This window comes from Lates calcarifer, linkage group LG4, assembly GCF_001640805.2.
Source record: "Lates calcarifer isolate ASB-BC8 linkage group LG4, TLL_Latcal_v3, whole genome shotgun sequence".
NCBI lineage: Eukaryota > Metazoa > Chordata > Actinopteri > Centropomidae > Lates > Lates calcarifer.
In genome coordinates this window covers 1-23,290 of record NC_066836.1, presented here as the reverse complement: position 1 = coordinate 23,290, position 23,290 = coordinate 1, and the positions used below count along the sequence as shown (strand labels likewise).

Here is a 23,290-nt window from a genome sequence, read left to right as displayed (position 1 = left end):
TGAATATTTACTGTTAATAGTTGTCTGGAAGGTTAGGATGTCATACCTCTTATGAAACTGCTGTGGTTGATAATGTTTAAGTAAAAAAAGCCTCAGTCCATTGATAAGTCCACTATTAGCCTCTGTAATTACGTCTGTACTGGCAGTATACAGGACCTGATTTTATTATGAGCACACTGACATCTCATGGTGACTGCCAGTAATGCTTCCACTACACTAAATATCTCGCTTAACTATTTAGGTTGAAGCATAGCCTCTTTTTGACACAGTTATGCCTATAGTTAGTCTGTACTCTCTATATTTAGCCTCTGTAATACAAATACATCTTGTATATTGAGTGCTATTCATATATTTAAATCATTTCAGTAGTGATTTTTAAGACCAGAGATCAATTAATTTTCAACATATTTTGGGACTCAACCCTCATGACCTCAGTTTGTAATGCAGATTTTTGGTTATAAATCTGTAGTGTAAAACAGGAATCATAAAAGGCACTTCCAACCTCTGTATATAAACGTATGTGGCTGAATTCCAACTCTGAACAGACTGAACATTTTTCTTTCACCCTGGGAGGAAAACAATGACCAGTTTGTTTGTCAGAATCCAGATCATGAGGAGACACATCCATATGTGTTAACCCAGTCATAGCACAAGACAAATAAGGATATTCACATCTGACACCAGTGACCTTCTTTGAACAGTGACAGAGGTACCAGCTCCTCCCATCTGTAAAAACCTACTATCACACATCTAAAGTGAAGACGTGTGTCTTCCCCTGGGTTATAAAAACAAATTTTGCTTCGACCTTACTTCAAATTTCAAAAATGTATTAATGACTTTGGTGTAATTCTTTGTTTTTCCTTTTGTGAAAAAATCTAATGAAATGCCCAGAAACCTCCCCACCTTCTCTGGCATTCAGCTTGAAACCCACTGGTTCTAAATGAAAATGTTAATCTTAAAAAACTGCTTACAAATTCATAGTTGTCATTGATGTGTCTTTAATAGTTTTTGGACACCAATGGAGCTCTAGAGCACAGAAGAATAAGATATAGCAGACTTTGGATAAAAACACAATACTTGTCAGAAGGATACAGTCATTATTGGTTTAAGTTTGTATATTTAGAAAAATATAGAATACTGCCAACCTCAAATATGGCCATTTATGTTCTTTGTAAATATAGTATTTTGCTTTGAACATTATTCTTTACTCTTACTTCTACTTTTTTTTTATCTCTCTTAGTTTACCATCACTGTTTTTAGCACTGATATACCAAGACAAATTCCTTGTATGTGTAAACTTACTTGACAATAAAGTCTGATTCTGATTACAAATAAATGCCACTCACAAAGAAAGTCCAGAGTAAGTTAGATGGGGAGGAAGAGTGTGGTGGAAGCTCTGATCACTGCTGCACGATCTGGTAGTTGCAGCAGCAAAGGTAAAAGAGGAAAAGGATGTAACACACACTCCATAAACCCAGTGTAACCCAGACAATGATTTGAAGTGTATTTTCTTGTATGAATCAGGCACCAGTAAAATACTTACAAGATTGTGATGGTACATAAGTATAGATACAGTGGAATAAAACAAGATTATAGGGAACACAGGATCAGCAACTGGGTATTTTAGAGGAAATAATTTATACTGGATACTATGTGCTGGGAAAAATGTTAACCATATTACAATGCATTAGCTTAGAGGCAACTGGTAAAAATTTTGCATGGAATAACCAATAAGAAGTATAACTCAATGTTTATGTTTAACACTATTAACCAGCTGCTGAACTTGAGTCACTCTGGATTTCTGTCCACCTCCACTGATTACTGGGGTTAGGGTTGATGAGAGACTATTTTAAGACAGCAAATATCTTCCCTGCCCTCAAAAAAATACTTAGATACTACAGATATAGGTGACTACAGGCCCATTTACAAACTCCCCATCTTTTTTAGATTCCCACAAAAGTTATCACTCATCAGCTTCTCCAATTGGTTGAGAGAAGCAATATCTTTCATAAATTCCATCTGGCTTCTGTCAAAAACACCACACTGAAACTGCACTGCTCAAAGTAACTAAATGCAAGGTACTGGTACTTTCAGGGTGTTGTCAATCATGATTGGTCCAGCAGATGTGATGCTGACAAGACAACTACAACAAACACAACAATAGTAACCACCATTTTATTACTGCATCTGGACAAACCACGACACCAATCTTACACAATTGAGATCTCAGCAGGACTTTTTTTTCCTTTTGATTTGATGATTTGGCAGTGAAGCCACTGTCCTCAAGCAGTCATTCAGTGCAGACTGAATATTTACTGTTAATAGTTGTCTGGAAGGTTAGGATGTCATACCTCTTATGAAACTGCTGTGGTTGATAATGTTTAAGTAAAAAAAGCCTCAGTCCATTGATAAGTCCACTATTAGCCTCTGTAACTACGTCTGTACTGGCAGTATACAGGACCTGATTTTATTATGAGCACACTGACATCTCATGGTGACTGCCAGTAATATAGTTAGTCTGAATAATGTACTCTCTATATTTAGACATCATCAAAAAAAGAACAGTGGAAGGAAAAACTGTGTGGAATGCTTGTTGAACAAACCATAAGTAAGAGGTTTGTAACCAAAAGGTAGACCTGGGGCCTGTGTCATGGTGGAAGTTCAAATTTGGTTCTCCTTGGGTTACCAGGCTTCATGGGGTTAGGGATATAGACTTTGGCATAAAACCAGTCGATTAAACAGATGTATAGTGCTAAAGCCCTATAAATGCATCCAATCTGATATCCCCAAGGGGAGCCTTCAACCTCCTTTACACAGGACTCCTGCTATAATGGTGTTAAGAAGACCCCTCATTGTGCTGCCTTTGCTTATTTACACTGAACCAAAAAAAGGCAGCATATTGTTGACCCCATGTGTGGTTTTAGATAGCATGCCAGTATGGTGGAATCAGAGGCATGATGCAATGCGTCAGTGTCTGTCCCACTTTCACTTTCTCCCAAAGACATAATTTAAGGGCTGTGGCTACCCCGCTGCTGTCTTTAAGGCAAAACAACAGTGTCCCCATTCTATGTCCATAACTTTTATACAGAAAGGCAAGGTAGAATAACAGCACAAAATTCCCACCTTGAGGCTATATAAAAGGTGATCTGATTGATAAGTAGTTGGGCTGTTAGCTGTGCCAGCATAGGCTACCATGGTGATCTGCCCGGTTAAAGGTAGGGCTGATTTATGATACAGGAAAACCTGAGTTAAGTCCAAGGGTTAATGTTGATTTTTTCAGCTAGCTTCAGATTTAGTCTTAGTCCTAAGATCAGAAGTCCATGTTAGTTTTAGTGAGATTTAGTCAGTCTTTTTTGTCTGGAGTCAGTTTTTAGTCAACTAAAACTCTGGACTAAGCCTCAAATTAACGCATTGTATGATTAAGAATACAGCTTTGGATGTGAATGTTTTACTTAACACATAGCCCCCTCATGTTGCTCAGGGCTGAGCTGATGGAATATGCGATTCAGTGTTTGTGGCATTCATGTCACAGATTGAAGACACAGGGATCGGGACCCAAGTGCAGCACAAAATAAAAAAAAATTCTATTAAACAGCAACCAAACCAACAAAAACTCACTGGTGAAAGGTGCAGGAAAAAGTCCAAGAAAACAAGAGGTAACAAAACAAATCCAAAAGGAGCATGGATACACAGGGGAACACTGGGGAACACGGGAGAACACTGGAGATCACAGGACACAGGGAACGCACACACCAAGCTCGACAACCAAACGCATCTGTTGGACACCACAAAACTCTGACAAAGAACCGGGGAAACACAGAACCATATATACACACACTGGAATAATTACAAACCAGACACAGGTAGGGCTGAAAAAAGGGGAGAAAACCAGACGTACGTAGACCAGAAGTAAAAACACCAAAGACCAAACAGGACAAGAGACTTCAAAATAAAACAGGAAGCACAAGGACACCAGAGACACAAGGGTTTTCCCTAAAAATATACCAAAAATAACAAATCTAAACACTAGAAACACAAGAGAAAGAAGAACTAGAAACTAGAAAACAGAAGTTAAGGTCATGCTGCAGGCAGGCCGTGACAATTCAGTTGTAAATACAGAAACCCTCTTATACCCAGAAGGAAACCATGAACGAAGTGATGCAGTACAGTAAAGGTTATTCAAATAAGTCTCTAAATCTGGCAATCACTTTCCTCACAACAGGTTACCATTCAGTCTCAGTTACCATGGTGATGTCCCCCAAGCTGCTGCGAAAGTGAAAAGCCAGAGTTAATCTTTAGGAGTTAGCTTGCTAACCCCCACAGCTTCAGGAGCCAGATCCATTGTGGGTGCTTAGAGTCTAAATGACCAGTGTCCTCAGAAGTCGTTATCCCAGCCAGACAGTTCATCAGGAGCCTCCTCTGTGTCAGGAGGAAACATGTCAAAGTGACTGTAATCCATCGGCCCCTTCAACTGTAGAAACAGGGAAAATTATCATGAAATCATAAAATGATGTCAATTTGGAATTATACAGTCATGTGAAAAAGAAAGTACACTCAAATTCTATGGTTTTACGTATCAGGACAAAATAAAAAATCATCTGGCCCTTAGCAGGTCTTAAAATGGGGTAACCACCCTTATAAAAGCAGACGTTTTGGCAGTTTGCTGGTTTGGAGCATTCAGTTAACACAATGCCAAGAAGGAAAGGAAAGACATCAGCAGTGATCTTAGAGAAGCAATTGTCGTTGCCCATCAATCTGGGAAGGGTTATAAGGCCATTTCTAAACAATCTGAAGTCCATAATTCTAAAGTGGGAAACATTCAAGACAGTTGCCAATCTTTCCAGGAGTTGATGTCACAGCAAATTGTTAAAGTTCATGACAGTACAATTAGAAAAATACAAAAATAACAAATATGGCTTGTTTGGAAGGGTTGCCTCTTCTCTCTAAAAGAACATGGCAACACAGCTTAGGTTTGCAAAGTTGCATCTGAACAAACCACAAGACTTGTGGGACAATGTTCCTTGAACACTGAGACCAAAGTGGATATGTTTGGCAAAGTACCACGTTTGGCAAAAACCAAACACATCATATCAACACAAACACCTCATACCAACTGTCAAGCACAGAGGTGGAGGGCCAATGATTTTGGCTTGTTTTGCAGCCACAGGACCTGGGCACCTTGATGTCATTGATTGAACAATGAACTCCTCTGTATACCGAAGTATTCTACAGTGAAATGTAAGGCCATCTGTCCGACAGCTAAAGCTTGGCCAAAATTGAATCATGCAACAGGACAATGATCCCAAGCACAGCAAATCTACATCACAATGGCTGAAAAACAAAAGAATCAAGGTGTTGCAATGGCCCAGTCGAAGTCCAGACCTCAACCTGATTGAAATGTTGGGTGGGGCCTTAAAGACTTCACAACAGGATGGAAACACAGAGGTTCCAGAGCTAAACCAAAACCAAACTAAACCATCAGCACAACACAGTATATACTATACAATATACAGTATACTATATATATATATATATATATATATATATATATATATGTAATATGTAAGAAAATGTGAGTTTTTTTTGTGTAGGGTGAGTTGACTCAGTGGTTGTTAACACGTTCAGACAGCACTAGGCAGCAGCAGAGGCAGTAGACCCCAGCATTCATTTGCTGTTTCATCAGAAAATGTTTCCCCTGGTATAAATTGCTGTAATATGGTACAAACACCAAAAGTTATAGTGTGCCCACATCTACTGAATAAACCACACAATGTGATGTTTTAATGAGTTTTATTGTTCCTTCACTGAACTGCAGATGGATAGCAATCAGTGTTGGTGATAAACACAAAGGGCAAAAAAGGAGAACAAAGCACCCTGAGACACACACTAATTAGAGATTATAAGACTGCAGTGTGTAACACCGAGCCAACTCAACCAACAGAGCATTCCATGTCAGGTTCAGCCTATGGACACTAAACTGAGTGGTACGAGGAGTGTAGTATTAGTGAAATAAATTGGAGAGTGAACATCACATTTTGGCTGAACTTTTCTCTTTGAATGACAGTCAACAGACTGCTTGCACAAAACCTTTGTTCTTTAAAACCCTTTAAGCACCATAATAATAGATATATTTATTAAAACGCCTGGTCTTTTTTGTCTATTTTTGTCAATAATTGTGTCAAAAAATGCCCTATGTGTAAATAATTTACACCCCTTTTCCAGGAGAAGTAGAACTTTCAAAATCTGTCAAGTATTTACCATTCTTATGTAATTAAATACCTAAAACTGTGTGTTATAAGAAGAAAAGGAAAAAAACGGAATTGAATTTTCTTCAACTTTCTTTTTATAAATTCTTGAAAAGTGCAGATTGAAGATTTCTGAGATTGCAAAAATGTAATTCAAACTATTTTACAACAACTCAGACAGTTTTACATTTCTGGAGCTTTCTGAGTCCATGTTACAGGCTGTTATATTTGTCAATAGCCAGGCGATTTTTATTTTAGCAGTGGTAGTTTCTGAAATAATTCCTGTCTACCTGAAGACAGAGACCCACATGACACACATCACACATCCAAGGTGTGCTTTTGTGGCACAGAGTGCACTTTTTTCTTCCCAAGCCTGTCTTTTGTCTTTTGTCTGTGCACTCATTTTTATTGGTTGGGATAGGGAAGTGGCCTTGAGTGGGAGGACGAGGTGGGCCTATTATTTACAGGATGGGACTATTATTTACAAGATTCGGATTTATTTACACAGAATATACCTCTAAAACTTTGCTAAACTCCAAGAAACCGCACCAAAAGTTTGACTGAATCCTCCCACTCTGTCACACAAACGCCGCCTGCAGCTGCTGCTCATTTCCTCCCTCTCCCCACATGGCACTCAGTCATTACCGTAATGCATGTAATAGCACCAGAAAACCCAGTTTCTCAGCTTTCAGGGGCAGCTTAAATGATTAAAATTGCACGAAGTAGTGAGGAGTTACGGTAATTTGAAATAAACATGCGCTGCGGTGTCACCAGTGATCCCCGTGGTTGTAAAAGGGAGAGCCGTGCATAAACAAATGCCTGCAAACCTCAACAAACTAAAAAGAACAGTCATACAGAAAACCAATACTTAAAGTTACTGTTGCTGAAGGTGGTTCAACAAGTTACTGAATCATGGGGTGTACTTGGATTTTGGCTGCACTTTTGTCCAAGTTCCAACTAAGGTTCAAAGTAAACTAACAACTAAAACAGGAAAATCTTGCCCACCTTCCTGTCTGTCAGAGCATCTCAGTTCTCCATTAATGACTTTACGGAGAAGCCCTTAAGCACTTAATCTTTCCCATATTTGCCAATCCCTTCACCATCAACAGTGCACCACATCATCTTCTACATGCCCACGTACAATATTTTTACATCTACGTACGTGTATACTGGAATGTTTGCCTACCATTATTTTTCCTGTACTTCTACTTTCATAGCTAGATATCAATTAGGTTATTACTAAAACCAACAAGAATAGATACATTTATATAGTCTATATAGTATACAGTTACAACCAGCCCTTTGAGGGCAACCATAATACTGATACTGCTTGAGATAAAATTGAGTTTGACACCCCTGGTTTAACTGTACCATCTACTGTAGCATCTGTATTCATGATGTTTCTCCACTCATTTATTCAAGTTCTTCCTTTAATTTGTCACCTGCATGTTACCCATGAGATGCCTGAGAATTTTCCTCCCTGTCTCAGCCATCTGACTCCCTACACCCACCTGTTCACCTGTCTCTCATTCCCTAATCAGCTCACAGTGTATATACAAGCTGTCTATTCTCAGTCATTTGCCAGGTTGTTATGTCATTCATGTTGTGCATCCTGTGTTAAGAACTCTAGTATAGGACCCCAATGCAGAGAACACACACACAGGTAGGTACCAACAGATGGCTCTTTAATCAGGCACCGATGAAAAACACAGGAACAATAGGCAGGCAGCGTGGCAGGCGACTGGCTGACTAAAGAAAGTACTGAAGACACGAGGAACAGAAAACGCTGCCACTGGAGAACACAGGTAGCCACAGAGAACAGGAGAATCCAAAACACAGGTAGCGCTGAGAGCTTGCACACTGGATACAGCAAGGAATACTCTGGCAAAGGGCTGGGGTGAAGGCCGGGCTTAAGAAGGCGAAGGGAGAACGAGCGGAGTGGAAACAGGTGTGTGTAATCAGCCAGCAGGAGGAGACAGCCACACCCCTAGCAACACACCAGCTCTGCAACCAAACAGAAAAAAGGGAAGGGGGAACAGAGAGAAAAAGCACAACACAAAGACAAACTAACCCAAACCATAACAGTACCCCCCCCCTCAACGGACGCCTCCTGGCGGCCTACCAGGCTTGTCGGGATGCCTGGTGTAAAAGTCATTAATGAGTTCAGGGTCCAGGATGAGTGAGCGAGTGATCCAGGAACGTTCCTCTGGCCCGTACCCCTCCCAGTCCACCAGGTATTGAAAGCCCCGACCCCGCTTCCGCACATCCAACAGCTGCCGGACAGTGAACGCAGGGTGGTCATCGATGATCCGGGGGGGTGGAGGGGGTTCGGCCGGAGGGCACAGAGGACTGGTGGAGACAGGCTTGAGCAGGGAGACATGAAAAGACGGGTGGATATTGAGGGAGGGGGGCAACTGGAGTCTCACCACACTGGGGTTGATGATGCGGTCGATAGTGTATGGGCCGATGTATCTGGGGGAGAGTTTGCGGGAGTCAGACCTGAGAGGAAGATCACGGGTGGAAAGCCAGACCTTCTGGCCGGGTTGATACAGGGGAGCAGGAGTGCGGTGACGATCAGCCAACCTCTGGTTCCGAGCCGCAGTACGGGCTAGAGCTGCTTGGGCTTCACGCCAGACTTGGCGGGCACGCTGGAGGTGCGCCTGCACCGAGGGAACTGCCACTTCGGTCTCCTGAGCAGGGAAGAGAGGAGGCTGAAAGCCATTAGCAGCCATAAAAGGAGACATACCTGTGGCTGAGCTGACCAGGGAGTTGTGAGCGTATTCGATCCAGGGAAGGTGGGAAGACCAGGAGACTGGGTGATTAGAGGCAATACAGCGAAGGGCTGCCTCCAGATCCTGGTTGGCCCGCTCAGTCTGGCCATTAGTCTGGGGATGGTAACCAGAGGATAGACTGGCTGTAGCCCCCACAGCTCGGCAAAAAGCCTGCCAAACTCTGGAGGAAAACTGAGGTCCTCTGTCGGAGACGATGTCCTGGGGGATTCCATGAAGCCTGAACACATGCTGAATGAGTAGATTAGCAGTCTCTAGGGCAGAGGGAAGTTTAGAGAGCGGGATAAAATGGACAGACTTGGAGAATCGGTCAATAACAGTTAGTATGGTGTTGTTACCATCAGATGGTGGCAGTCCAGTGACGAAGTCCACGGCAATGTGAGACCAGGGACGATGGGGTATGGGAAGAGGGCGTAGGAGACCAGCAGGAGCACGATGAGAAGACTTGTTCCGGGCACAGACTGAGCAGGCAGAGACGAACTCCTTAGTGTCAGCGGACATGGAGGGCCACCAGAAACGCTGACGAAGCAGAGCCAGGGTCCGGTGAAACCCAGGATGGCATGCCACCTTGGAGGAGTGCCCCCACTGGAGCACAGGGGAACGGACAGGCTCTGGGACAAACAGGCGGTTGGGAGGACCACCCTCCGGGGTAGGATGATCAGACAGGGCCTCCTGGACCAGCTGCTCAATCTCCCACCTGGCAGCTCCCACCACACAGGAGGAAGGCAGAATGGTGTCCACCGCAGGACCTTCAACGGGGGAAGAGAACTGGCGAGAGAGGGCATCAGGCTTGGCGTTCCTGGAGCCTGGCCGGTAGGTGAGGGTGAAGTTAAATCGGCCCAGGAACAAAGCCCACCGAGCCTGACGGGAGTTGAGTCTGCGGGCAGAACGGAGGTAAGACAGGTTCTTATGGTCAGTCCAAACAATAAAAGGGTGTGTAGAACCCTCCAGCCAGTGCCTCCACTCCTGGAGGGCCAGCACCACTGCCAGCAGCTCCCGATTCCCCACATCATAGTTCCTCTCCGCAGGTGTGAGACGGCGGGAGAAGAACGCACAGGGGTGGAGTTTCTGGTCAGAGGTGGACCGTTGAGACAGGACCGCTCCCACACCAGAGTCCGAGGCATCAACCTCTACAACAAACTGGACAGAGGGATCAGGGTGACACAACACGGGAGCAGAGGAAAATAAACTCTTTAACTTAGTAAAAGCGGCCTCAGCCGCAGGGGACCAAACAAAAGGTGATTTGACAGAGGTTAACTTAGTAAGAGGTGCAGCCACTCTACTGTAATCGCGAATGAATCTGCGGTAGAAATTAGCGAACCCAAGATACCGCTGTAGTTGCTTCCTGTCGGTGGGAGTGGGCCATTCAACCACTGCCTTAATCTTGGCAGGGTCAGACCTGACCTGCCCTTTTTCCACCACAAAGCCCAGGAAACTGACTGAGGGGACATGAAACTCACACTTCTCGGCTTTAACAAAAAGACGGTTCTCCAAAAGTCTTTGCAAAACTAGCCGGACGTGTTGTACATGTTCATCAGGGGTGCGGGAGAAAATCAAAATGTCATCCAGGTAGACAAAAACAAACCGGTTGAGCATATCACGGAGGACATCGTTGATGAGACATTGGAAGACAGCAGGTGCGTTGGTTAACCCAAAAGGCATGACAAGGTACTCAAAATGACCGAGAGGAGTGTTGAATCCGGTCTTCCATTCATCCCCCTCCTTGATCCGCACCAAGTGGTAAGCATTACGTAGATCCAACTTGGTGAAGATGGTGGCCTGGTGGAGGGAAGCGAAGGCAGAATCGATCAGGGGAAGAGGGTACTTATTCTTAACAGTGATCTCATTAAGTCCCCTGTAGTCTACACAGGGCCGAAGAGTCTTGTCCTTCTTTTCTACAAAAAAAAATCCTGCTCCCAAGGGCGAAGAGGAAGGACGGATGAGACCTGCTGCCAGAGAGTCAGAGATGTAGGTCTCCATAGCCTCCCTTTCAGGCTTGGAGAGGTTATAGAGCTTGCTGGATGGATAGGGGGCTCCAGGGAGCAGATCAATACTGCAGTCATAAGGTCTATGAGGAGGCAGAGATTGAGCCCGGTCCCTGCTGAACACCTCCTGGAGGTCATGATACTGCTGGGGAACTGAGGAAAGATCTATGGGTTTAGGGGTTCCAGGAGCTGAGATGGTGGTGGGAATGGCCGAGTGGAGACAGTGGGAGTGACAAAATAAACTCCAATTAGTAATGGATAGAGTGGACCAGTCTATGTGTGGGTTGTGGAGCTTGAGCCAGGGAAGGCCTAATACCAAAGAAGAAGATGGTGAGGGGATTATGAAAAAGGAAATATCTTCTCGATGATTGCCAGAGAGGAGCAGGGACACAGGAATAGTTCGGAGAGTGACATGGGCCAGAAGGCGACCATTGAGGGCAAAAACGTCCTTGGGTTCAGGAAGGGGTTCTGAGGGGATGTCAAAACGGGAAACAATACCAGAGTCTATGAAATTGTCGTCCGAACCAGAGTCCACTAGGACAGGGAGAGGAATGCCCTCTTTAGACCAGGAAACAGTCCCTTTCAGAGAAAAACGTTTGGAGGATGGGGGAACAGCAGAAGTTCGGCTCACCAACGTTCCCCTAGAGGTTGATGAGCCAAATCTTTTGGTCGTAAGGGACAGAGAGCGAGGACATGACCCTCACCACCACAGTAGAGGCACAGTCTCTGGAGGAAGCGGCGTTGACGTTCAGTGGGGGTGAGTCTCATCCTCCCCAACTGCATAGGCTCCTCTCTGCAGGGGGAGGAAGAGGCAGCTGGGGGAGATGTACAGGCAGAAGGTGGCTCCGGAGGAGGGCAAGGTACCATGGGACCAGAGGGTCGAGGGGACTTTGATCGAAGGGAAGGGGCCCTAATTCTGACTGCCCTTTCCCTGCGTCTCTCGCTAAGGCGATTGTCCAAACGGATAGCCAAGGAGATTAGCTCCTCCAGAGAAGAGGTCTCATCCCGAGAAGCAAGTTCATCTTTGAGTTCCTCACTGAGCCCTCGCAGAAATAACCCTTGTAAAGCCCCTTCATCCCACCCACACTCGGCAGCGAGAATGCGGAAATCTACTGAATAAGCAGCTACCGTGAGGGATCCCTGACGTAGGGAGAGTAGCCGGTTACCAGCTACCTTGCCCCGGAGTGGGTGGTCGAAAACTCTACGGAACTCACAGCAAAAAGAATGGTATGTTTGCCAAGCAGGTGAGTTAGCATTAGCTGTGGCTACTGCCCATGCTGACGCCTTCCCTGAAAGTAAGCTGCTAACAAAAGCGATCTTGGACCTGTCGGTTGAGTAGGATAAGGGCTGCTGGTCAAAAACTAATGAACACTGGTGGAGAAACTGACTACAAGACCCTACTTCTCCTGAATACCTGACCGGAGTGGGGATAAAGGGCTCACGAGGAAGGCTGGGCAGGGTAGGAGAAGTAGTCGGGGCTGGAGGATGGACTGGTGGAGCCGAAGAGGGAACAGGAGCCGCCAGAGAGGTAAGCTGCGTGGAGACCTGGTCCAGGCGGGCGTCGAGTTGGGTCATGCTGGAGGCCAGGCAGAGCAGCTTGTCCGTGATATCCTTCAGAGCATCCTCATGTTGGCCCACCCGTGCTCCTTGAGAGGTGAGAGCGAGTTTTACCCTCTCAATCTCTGCGGGGTCCATGCTTGGCCAGAGTATTCTGTTAAGAACTCTAGTATAGGACCCCAATGCAGAGAACACACACACAGGTAGGTACCAACAGATGGCTCTTTAATCAGGCACCGATGAAAAACACAGGAACAATAGGCAGGCAGCGTGGCAGGCGACTGGCTGACTAAAGAAAGTACTGAAGACACGAGGAACAGAAAACGCTGCCACTGGAGAACACAGGTAGCCACAGAGAACAGGAGAATCCAAAACACAGGTAGCGCTGAGAGCTTGCACACTGGATACAGCAAGGAATACTCTGGCAAAGGGCTGGGGTGAAGGCCGGGCTTAAGAAGGCGAAGGGAGAACGAGCGGAGTGGAAACAGGTGTGTGTAATCAGCCAGCAGGAGGAGACAGCCACACCCCTAGCAACACACCAGCTCTGCAACCAAACAGAAAAAAGGGAAGGGGGAACAGAGAGAAAAAGCACAACACAAAGACAAACTAACCCAAACCATAACATCCTGCTAGTAAAGACAGCCTGTCTGTTGTGTGTTTTGTGCAGTTTTGGTGCTGTTGCACAGAAACGGACTGGTCTGCAGTCAGTTCACACTGTGATCAAGTGCTTAGATCAACACTCATGATAGCAGGTTTAAATGTCCTAAATGTAGACTGTATTCAGCATCCTGAACCCTGATCATGGATGACTGGCCTTCTTTTTGGGACTGGCCTAACCTGCTAAAAGCAGATCGTCTTCATCCTAGTTGAGTTGTTCTGCAATAAAATAGATGATATCAGATGCAAAATCAAAGTCAGGACAAACAGACTGAAAAACAGTTTCTTCCCGAGAGCCATCACCACCCTGAACTCTCACACACAATGACCCCCACCATCAACATAACATAGACTGTGCAATATGCCTCACTCTGTGCAATACATTCACCTTCATACCTCATTCTACATAGAGTTGCTCTGTTTTTTTTTTAATATCTTTTCTATATATTTTTTGTTTCTGCATATTTTGTATGTTTGCACTGAAAAGGAGAAGCTCTCCAATCTTGTTGTACTTTTAGTATAATGACAATAAAGGGCATTCTATTCTATAAATTTAATTTTTTTCCTTCAACATACTCCACTTCTGCATCAACACACCACTGCACGGGTCTCTGATCAGTGCAGCAGGTCTTCTTTGGGCAGTTCTTTTCTTAACTTCTAACACAGACTCAAAATGTGTTCCTTTGAGCACAGGTTTGATCTTACGAAAAAGGGAAAAGTCACACCGTGCTAGATCAGGTGACTAGGGAGGGTGATCAAGCACTTGTTTTTGGGCCAGAAACTGTTTTTCGGAGGAGTCAGAAGTTTTGGGACAAATTTGGCACACACTTCTGTCATGGTCAAATTTTCGTGCAAAATTTGCCAAACTGTCTCTTTATCAATGGAGACCACTTCTGCTATCATTCTTATATCGATCATTTCGAATGATTTGTTCAATTTTCTTGAATGTTTTCAGAAGTTTTTGATGTACATGGGCACCCAGAATGTTCATTTTCTTGGACATCCTCTCTGCCCTAACAAAATCTTTTGTGTCATTCAAACACATATGAACATGACACGCAGTGTTCCCCATACAATGCGCTTTCACCTCCTGTTTTGTTCAATTTCACCAAAAATTTCAAGTTAATGTGTTGCTCAACTTTTAAGCTAATAATTTTCTGACACCTTAGCAAAAACACATGTATTTCAATCTGTTGCTAGCAGCGAACTAAAGACGTCACTTATTGGAAACTTACAGCAGTTGTGCATGAATACCCAACCTTTAATCTATAACACTCGTGTGACTATGAACCACGTGGTTTTATCCTCACAGGCCCAGTCTCATTATTTAATAGCCATACCTCGTAGACACCCATTGATCAAATAACAATATCCTTTAACAACTGTGTGATTTATCATAGTATGACACTAAAGAATCCTGCTCTCTCCTTTGATAAAATATGTCACCAAGACACTCACCTACAGCGGATATAACACACCCCTACACACCCCTATTAAAATGCCAAGTTTTTGTGATGTAAAAAAATGAGACCAAGAATTTCAGAATTTTTTTCCACCATTAATGTGACCTATAGCCTGTACAACTCAATTGAAAAATAAACTGAAATCTTTTAGGGGGGGGAAGTAAAACTAAAAAACTGAAATAATGTAGTTGCGTAAAGTGTGCACACCCTCTTATAACTAGGAATGTGGCTGAGTTCAGAATTTACCATCAACCCCAAATAAAGTTCAGCTGTTCTAGTAGGCTTTTCCTGACATTTTCTTAGTTGCATCTTACAGCAAAAACCATGGTCCACAGGGAGCTTCAAAAGCATCAGAGAGATCTCATTGTTAAAAGGTATCAGTCAGGAGAAGGGTACAAAAGCATTTCCAAGGCATTAGATATACCATGGAACGCCATCATCATCAAGTGGAGAAAATGTGACTGGACATCCTTGGTAATGTCACAGACAAGAAGAAAACTGGTCAGGGAGGCTAACAAGAGGCCTACAGCAACACTGAAGGAGCTGTAGGACTTTCTGGCAAGTGCTGGCTGTGTAGTACATGTGACAACAATCTCCTGTATTCTTCATATGTCCGGGCTCTGGAATGGAAGCCTTTTCTTACGAAGAAAAAGATCCAAGCCCGGCTAAACTTTGCAAAAACACATTTGAAGTCTCCCAAAAGCATGTGGAAAAATGTGTTATGATCTGATGAGACCAAAGTTGAAATTTTTGACCATAATTCCAAAAGGTATGTTTAGCGCAAACACAACACTGCACATCACCAAAAGAACACCATACCCACAGTGAAGCATGATGGCGGCAGCATCATGGTTTGGGGCTGTTTTTCTTCAGCTGGAACTGGGGCCTTAGTCAAGGTGGAGGGAATTATGAACAGTGCCAAATACCAGTCAATGTTGGCACAAAACCTTCAGGCTTCTGCCAGAAAGCTGAAGATAACGAGGAACTTCCAAATTAACAAAAGAATGGCCCAGAGCCTAGAGTGCAGACCTGAATCTGACTGAAAATCTGTGGGGTGATCTGAAGAGGGCTGTGCACAGGAGATGCCCTCATAATCTGACAGATTTGGAGCGTTTTTGCAAAAAAGAGTGGGCAAATATTGCCAAGTCAAGCTGTACCATGCTGATAGACTCCTACCCAAAAAGACTAAGTGCTGTAATAAAAGCAAAAGGTGCTTCAACAAAGTATTAGTTTAAGGGCGTTTATATTTATTTATTATATTTATGCAACCAGGTTATTGTGAGTTTTTTGTGTGTCTTTTCTGAACAGGGCATGAGGCTGAAACTCACAACTTTGTGTCTTCCAGACTTAATTAAATAATTGTATCGTTTTGTTTTCAGGCATGCCACGTGTAAGAACTAACATTCCTCAAATGGTTCAGAATGCTGCATCTAGAATTTTAACTAAATCCAGAAAATTTGACATTACATCAATCTGTGTCTCCCTTCATTGGCTCCCTATCCTTGTCAGATCAGACTTTAAGGTGCTTCTAATGTCAAACAAAATCCTTAATGGGTTTGCCCCTTCATACCTATCTGATCTCTGACATCCTGTGCTCTCACAACGCGGGGCTCCTGTCTATCCCCAGAGTTAAAAAGAATAGAAGCATATAATTGTCCAGATTGTGTCCTTCTCTCTGTTTCTGCAGGTATTTCTATCTCTCACATGTAGAGTCTGATCTGTGATGACCAACCTCCTGCTCAGCAGCTACTGTTATATTTAAACGTGTCTGCCGTCACCTAGTGCTGTTCATGGTGGGGACTGACGGATAACTTCTGTTGTGATTTAGGGCTACGTAAATAAAAAGGACTTACATCACTTGATGTAAAAGTAAGAGAAATGTTTATCATTGTTAATTCATGGAGAAACCACATGTATTTGGTTCAAAGAAAGATTCACACCTTTTCTGTGCTTATTTTATCTTCATTAATAACATCCAGTTCATAGTAAACAACCCATTACTATACATGTACACATGTTTTGTCATTTTAACATTAACAGCATTTTATCTGTCATTCAATATTCTCTGGTTTTCCATTTAATTTATTCACAGATCATTTCCTCAACAGCCTGCCACAGAGCATAAAAACACCATGTGTTGAACACAGTGTGATAAATTTGTAAATTCTGTTAAACTGACATATTTTGTCTACAAATGTGTTGGGACTGTCTGTGCTTGTTCATTGTTAGGAAAGAAGGAAAGAAAAGAGAATCTCACCTCTCTCTTAAGTGGAGACAGCAGCTTGTGGCACCTCAAACCTTCCCAGTTGAAACCCCGGAACCACCTACAACACAAATCAAAATTCCACTTTTTTTTTTTTTTTTTAAATCCAAATAGAAACCACATCATGCCCCCAATAGTTTTAACACCATAAAAGTAATTGTTGGTTGCCTAATTAACCCACACACTAGGGATAGACCGATTATTGATATCGATATTTGGCATTTTGGCACATATCGGCATCGGCTGTTTTTTAAAAATCCGACGGCCAATAAGAGATCAATTTAAAACTCAGTTATTTTGGCTCTGATGCAGCCATGCCTCTCTGTCTGCAGTCACTACTCTGTCTCCAGCATTGTCCCGCCCACAGCATCATCTGATTGGTTACACACAGAGCCACGGCAACAGCCAATCAGCAGTGAAAGCTGTGCATGCACAGTGCTCACACACACTGAACAACTCTGCTTTTTGCACCACAATCTGGTGCTGCTCAATTGGGACTACTAATTGATTTGAGACTCACATTTCTGTGCAAATTTTATTTAACTTTGTTTTATTTACTTTATACAACTTCAGGAAGCTATTTATTTATTTAAAATTTCAGTTAAATTTATAAGAGATGCTGCTGACCCTGGGAACTCCCTGCACTTTTTGTTTTAGTTTGAACTTAAAACAAAGATAAGTCAAATATAAAATAACATTTCAGTTATATTGAAATTTTGGAAAACTAACTTACTTACTTACTGTAGAAAACTTTAGGGAGCTTTATAAGACATGCCCCTGAGCCTGAGAGCTTCCTGCACTTTTTGTTTGAATTTTAAAACAAAGATGTCTATTGTCTAAGATAATTTTTTTTTTAACATGTTGCAAATCTGAAAAGCTGTTTAATAAACATATGCTTAAAGGTTGGAGTTTGTATTATTCAAAATTTTGACGCCAATATTTTCACTTTTACTGCAAATGAATATTGGCTTCAAATATTGGTTATCGGCCTCCTTGACTACTAATAATCGGTATCGGTATCGGCCCTGAAAAAACCATATCGGTCTATCACTACCACACACACTATACAATCTGGCTCCACTGTGCAGTCAGTTCTAGTACAGGCTCTGCTCTCAGGTCAGCTCCACTGTCAGGACAGGAAATGGAAGTGGAATCTATTTTGTCATTGATTTATGTGTAACTAACATTAAATGTGAAAACTCTTTAATGTGGCATGTATATTGATTTTTCATGTTTCTGAATATTCTAGCACATAACATCACAGATTTTTTTTACATCCCCTGAGGACTGTAAATTAATGTGTTCTGGGTGGTTTCAGTACGCTGTACTACTTGATGCTACTTGTGACATTGGTAGGTGTCTTTTTGCATTATCCAAAACAGCGAAGAAAATTTGAATGCATGGTTCTTGCATATGACTGACATCATTTACAGAATGTTACACAGTGGTGGCCACCATTAGCACCTGACGTTTTATGGCAGGATTAGATTTTTTTCTGTGGTTAGAAGTAAGCTAAACTTTTATAAATACTATATATAACTGTGTATTCAGCATTATTAAACAATATGATTAATCGCTGTCACAGTCAAGTGCTCATCCTTTTGATTATGATCACACACATCTTGTACATCACAATATAAACACAGATAATGTAGCCCCTGTGAAGATGCACCATTAAGATGTTTCAGCAGCCAAGCAAGCTGTAATGTAGTCTGAAGTAAACCTGCTGGAGCATGGTATCATTGAAGAGCCATACAGCCCTGGGCAGCACTGGTTGTGCTGGTCACTAAAGATGTGGACTTCAGAGGGCTGAACTCTGTAATGAATAAAGCCTCAAACCCACTGCCACAGATACTCCTGACCATCTCCCAGGTGCAAAAGTGTTCAGCACTTTTGATTTGACAACTGGATATTGGCAGATCCCCCTCAAATGACTGAGAGAAAATGGCATTCTCAACATGGGTGAGATTGTATCAGTTTAGTATATTCCCCATGGATATCTGCAATGCACCACCTAGCATTACCAGTCTCCAGGCACCAGACATTACTCTGGACTGTGTGCCCGTTTACCTTGATGAGATCATTGTCTACATTCCAGATTTCCAACATTTGCTGTACCTTCAGGGGTTCATTCTCACCTTCTGGTCAGCAGGTCTCAAACAGAGGAGGGCTGGACCAGGTGTCACTTAGCTCTCTGTTATATTTTTAGCTCATGGCATCTCCAAGGACAGTGTTAAACCTTACCCTGTCAACACCACAGAAGTATGTAACAGGCCAACACCACGCTCACAGCATAGGTGAAGATTTGTGCTCATATTACCATAGATTTATTAAGGATTATACCCTCACTGCAGATCCCCTACAATGTCTGACTCACAAGAATATCCCCTTTTGGCAAGCAGCATCACAATCCACTTATGATTCAAACTCTGTGGGGAAAAACTTGCCACTTGACTTCTGGCCTATGACAGGCATGTGCAATCACAAACCCGAGCGCAAATAATTCTAGTGAGGAAACCCCTCCTTTTCATCACCTTCTGACCTCACATGACATAAACTTTGGTAGAAGAGTTCCTGCCTTTCCTCTCTCACAGTAAAAGTGTAAAAGACCCACCAGACATTGAGCTGCCATTCTCCAAGCTAGAGAGGCTGACATTTTAATTTGGTAATACGATTTCCAAATTAACTTACCATTAACTTCTCTATCACTACGGTGATAGAGTTAAGTGTTACACAATCAAAGTATATATCTGAGTCTAACACCATTATCCAACAACATGCCAGCTAACAGCAGATAGCATAATGTTAAGGCTTACAGAAACACCATGTCAGCATGGTTATGCCTTCCAACATGCTAGAAAGCAAAATGCTATCACTGGCTGCCAAACAAACAAACTAAGCCTCTTCAGCTATCTCATCCTAGGAAGCAACACACCATACTATACATGATTATATAAGAATTATATAAGAAAAAAGATGGACAATGACGTAACAGTTTCTAGATTGTGCTGTTTTATTCTCTTTAAATTTAATCTGAAAATGAATGGAGGAATGGAGATGATATCATTTGGAGAGTAAACTTACTTGTGTTTCTTTATGTCAATGATGCCGTTCTTTTTGTTTCCCAGCCTCTCCACTGGGTTTAGCCTGAGAGGAAAAGAAAGATGTTTAAGGTTGGGTTTAATTGTTTGAAAAGAAACAGCTATTCCCTGACACAATTCAGTTAGTCTAACACATGACACAGACTAAAATGAACCCAGCAGTAGTAACAGTGTCCAAACAAACTGAGCTGCTTGCCACATTTGTGACAAATGTGATATGACCCATGTTGGTGTGGTTGTTGTTCTTAGCTCTGGTATAATAAACACTGTGACATGCAGTGCATTCATTTCCAGACCCCTTCACATTTTTCAATTTTTTCCCTCATTAATCTACACTCAATACATCAGTATTAATACCCTACTCCAGTACTAAACTGAAGTACCTTTGGCAGTGATTATAGCCTTGTCTCTTCTTGGGTATGACATGGGTATGACAGCCCCCAGATCTGTGAAGTGTTGAAGTGACAGCTGTACCTCCCCACTGACTCCTCAGTTTAGCTGGGCGGCCAGCTCTAGGAGGAGTCATGGTTGTTCCAATCTCCACTTAAGAATTATGGAGGCCACTGTGCTTTTGGGAATCTTCAATGCAGCAGATTTTTTTGTAGCCTTCCCCATCCTGTGAGACCTTGTACAGACAGGTGTGTGCCAATCAAGTGAATTTGCACTTGAGCTAAATTTTAAGTGTCATAGTAAAGGGTCAAAATACTTACATCAATATAATATTTAAGTTTTTTCTTTTTGAATAAATCTGCAAAAACTTCTAAAAGTCTGTTTTTGCTTTGTCATTATGGAGTATTGATTGTAGATTGATGAGGGATTTTTTTCAAGGCTGCAACATAATATGTGAAAAAAGTGAAGGGAGTCTAAATACTTTCTGAATGCACTGTAATTATCCAGTTGTTATTCTGAATAGAGATAGACCAATATGTTTTTTTCAGGGCCGATACCGATTATTAGTAGTCAAGGAGGCCTATATCCGATATTTGGAGCCGATATTCATTTGCAGTAAAAGTGAAAATATTGGCGTCAAAATTTTGAATAATACAAACCTAACACACTCAACACTTAACTTCGTTTAAATGCCTTTAAGCATATGTTTATTAAACACCACACATTCTAACAAAAAGTGCAGGGAGCTCACACAGTGATAATTATCTCTTTTTGAAAGAAGAGTCACTGAGCAGTATCATCCTATATATCTGATCACAATCAAATCTGGTTTGTGATTCACCGTACTTGCAGAGTCTCCTGATGAGGTCGTCAGGATGCTTGCCTATTCTCTTGGGGAAGTCCACCTTCTCAATGCCATGGAGGACCATGGTGTAAATCTTTATGGGGTCTGAGCCAACAAAGGGTGGGCTAGAAGGAAAACAGGTCTTCACATTCTATGTTTATTGCAACAGTAAAAATTCAGACTGCTGTGTTTAAAGGACCACTTTACCATTTTGGGAAATATGTTTCATTTGCTTTATTTAGTAAAAGTGACGCCTGGGATACACTGCCTACCTTGCATGTGCATGACAGCTACCTCACTGAACTGCTGCCAGCATATACGTGCATGTGTGTGTCCACTGCCTGTCCTACCTTTCTACACTGAGTCTGCTTGGCCATCAATAATAGAATAGAATAATAGAATTTAGAATTAAATAAAATCAATGTACCCATATTCAGTGAGAAAGAGGGAGAGGGAATGGGAGAGATACACAGAGAGAGGAGAAACAGAGTGCACCAGAAAACCACTGCCCCTCACCACCAGTGACAGTGACAGGTATCAGATATTATGTAATGTTGCTGCAATGATGTCAATATGACAAACAACACATCGTTCCCCCCATCTTTTTTGCTGGGAACTCTGTGCAACACACATGGAAAAAAAGGTGACACAGGCCACAGGTGTGACCCCTCTAAACGAAATGAAAACCAAGACATTCTATGACTGCCACGCACAAACCGTGCAGGCAGCGTGGCCTGGCCTAAGATGAGAAGAACATCAATCTTATCTGCATTATTTGAAACTTTAGCTGGAGGCTCAGTAAATTGATTCTACCTTTATGCTAAACTAGGCCAACCATGTCCTGACTTAGGCTCTGTGCTTAACACACAGACATAATATCGATTTCCATCTCAGAAGAAATAGACATAAGTGAGTTTATTCAGTACTTAAAAGAGTTGACAAACTGCAATGCAAGAGTCAGAGTCATCAGTACAACTCACTGACACCTCACCACAGCACTGTAGTATGAGGGACTTTTCCTTTGGCCCTGTCCCTGTCTACCACGGGATGGCCCTAGGCTCAGTACTCAGACCCTCACCATTCATCATCTACGTGCTCTCTCTGGGTCAGTTCATTTGCTATCATTGCCACACTCAACGTTTTTTCAATGAACTGAGAAAATCAAAAATGAATTTGAAGATTCTCATCTTCAAGAAGTTCAAATTACAACAGCAGCAGGAAAGTCTAACTTACTTACTTGCCAGTGAGAAGTTCAAATATGAGGATTCCCAAGGACCAGCAATCAGCTCCAAAGTCATGGCCTTTGTTCATGATACCTCTGGGGCCACATACTCTGGTGTCCCACAGAATGTCCATGTCTTCTTTCCAAGGCCAATCTTTTTAGCAAAGCCAAAGTCTGCCTGAGGAAATGCAGAAGAATTAGCAATATATTTTACACTGTTCAAAGAATGTTACACCTAAGTATTTAAACAAGTGACTTACCATTTTGACATAACCCTCAGCATCCAGTAGGAGGTTTTCAGGTTTCAAATCTCTGTAGACAATGCCCATAGTGTGGAGGGTAATCAAACGCCTCTAAGACACAACCAGTACAGAACCTGGCTGTGGCCTCATCAAAACAACCCCTGGGGCAGGTTACAGAAAGGTCAGCAAATTAATGGGAATCTGTTGTGTGTCTGTATACTATATATGGTAAAAACATTTCTGCTCTGGAGCTTTTTTACCTACATCATCTCACTGATTCAGTATCAAAATGTTGAACTCCTCTAGGACATTTCTGCTTGTATTCAGCTTTTTCTGCTATGTATGGGCAATTTCACATAATTTTTTTTTTTTTTAAATGGGATCCTATGGGAGCTCACCTCAACTTTCTTCAAAAACACTTAACTTTGCAAGTTTACCAGTCTGGCATAGGTGCATGTACAGACTCCATTTTTGGCTTAAAATGTTTCCAAGACTTTGATCTTTTAATGTTGTACCCTTTCATTAATGTTTA

The 23,290-nt window shown here is 42.5% G+C and overlaps 1 pseudogene; it reads right to left on the bottom strand.

Annotated features, from left to right (window-relative positions):
* Positions 1–4,095: 4,095 nt before the first annotated feature.
* On the bottom strand, positions 4,096–22,919 carry LOC108895306 (cGMP-dependent protein kinase 2-like; annotated as a pseudogene).
* Positions 22,920–23,290: the final 371 nt, after the last annotated feature.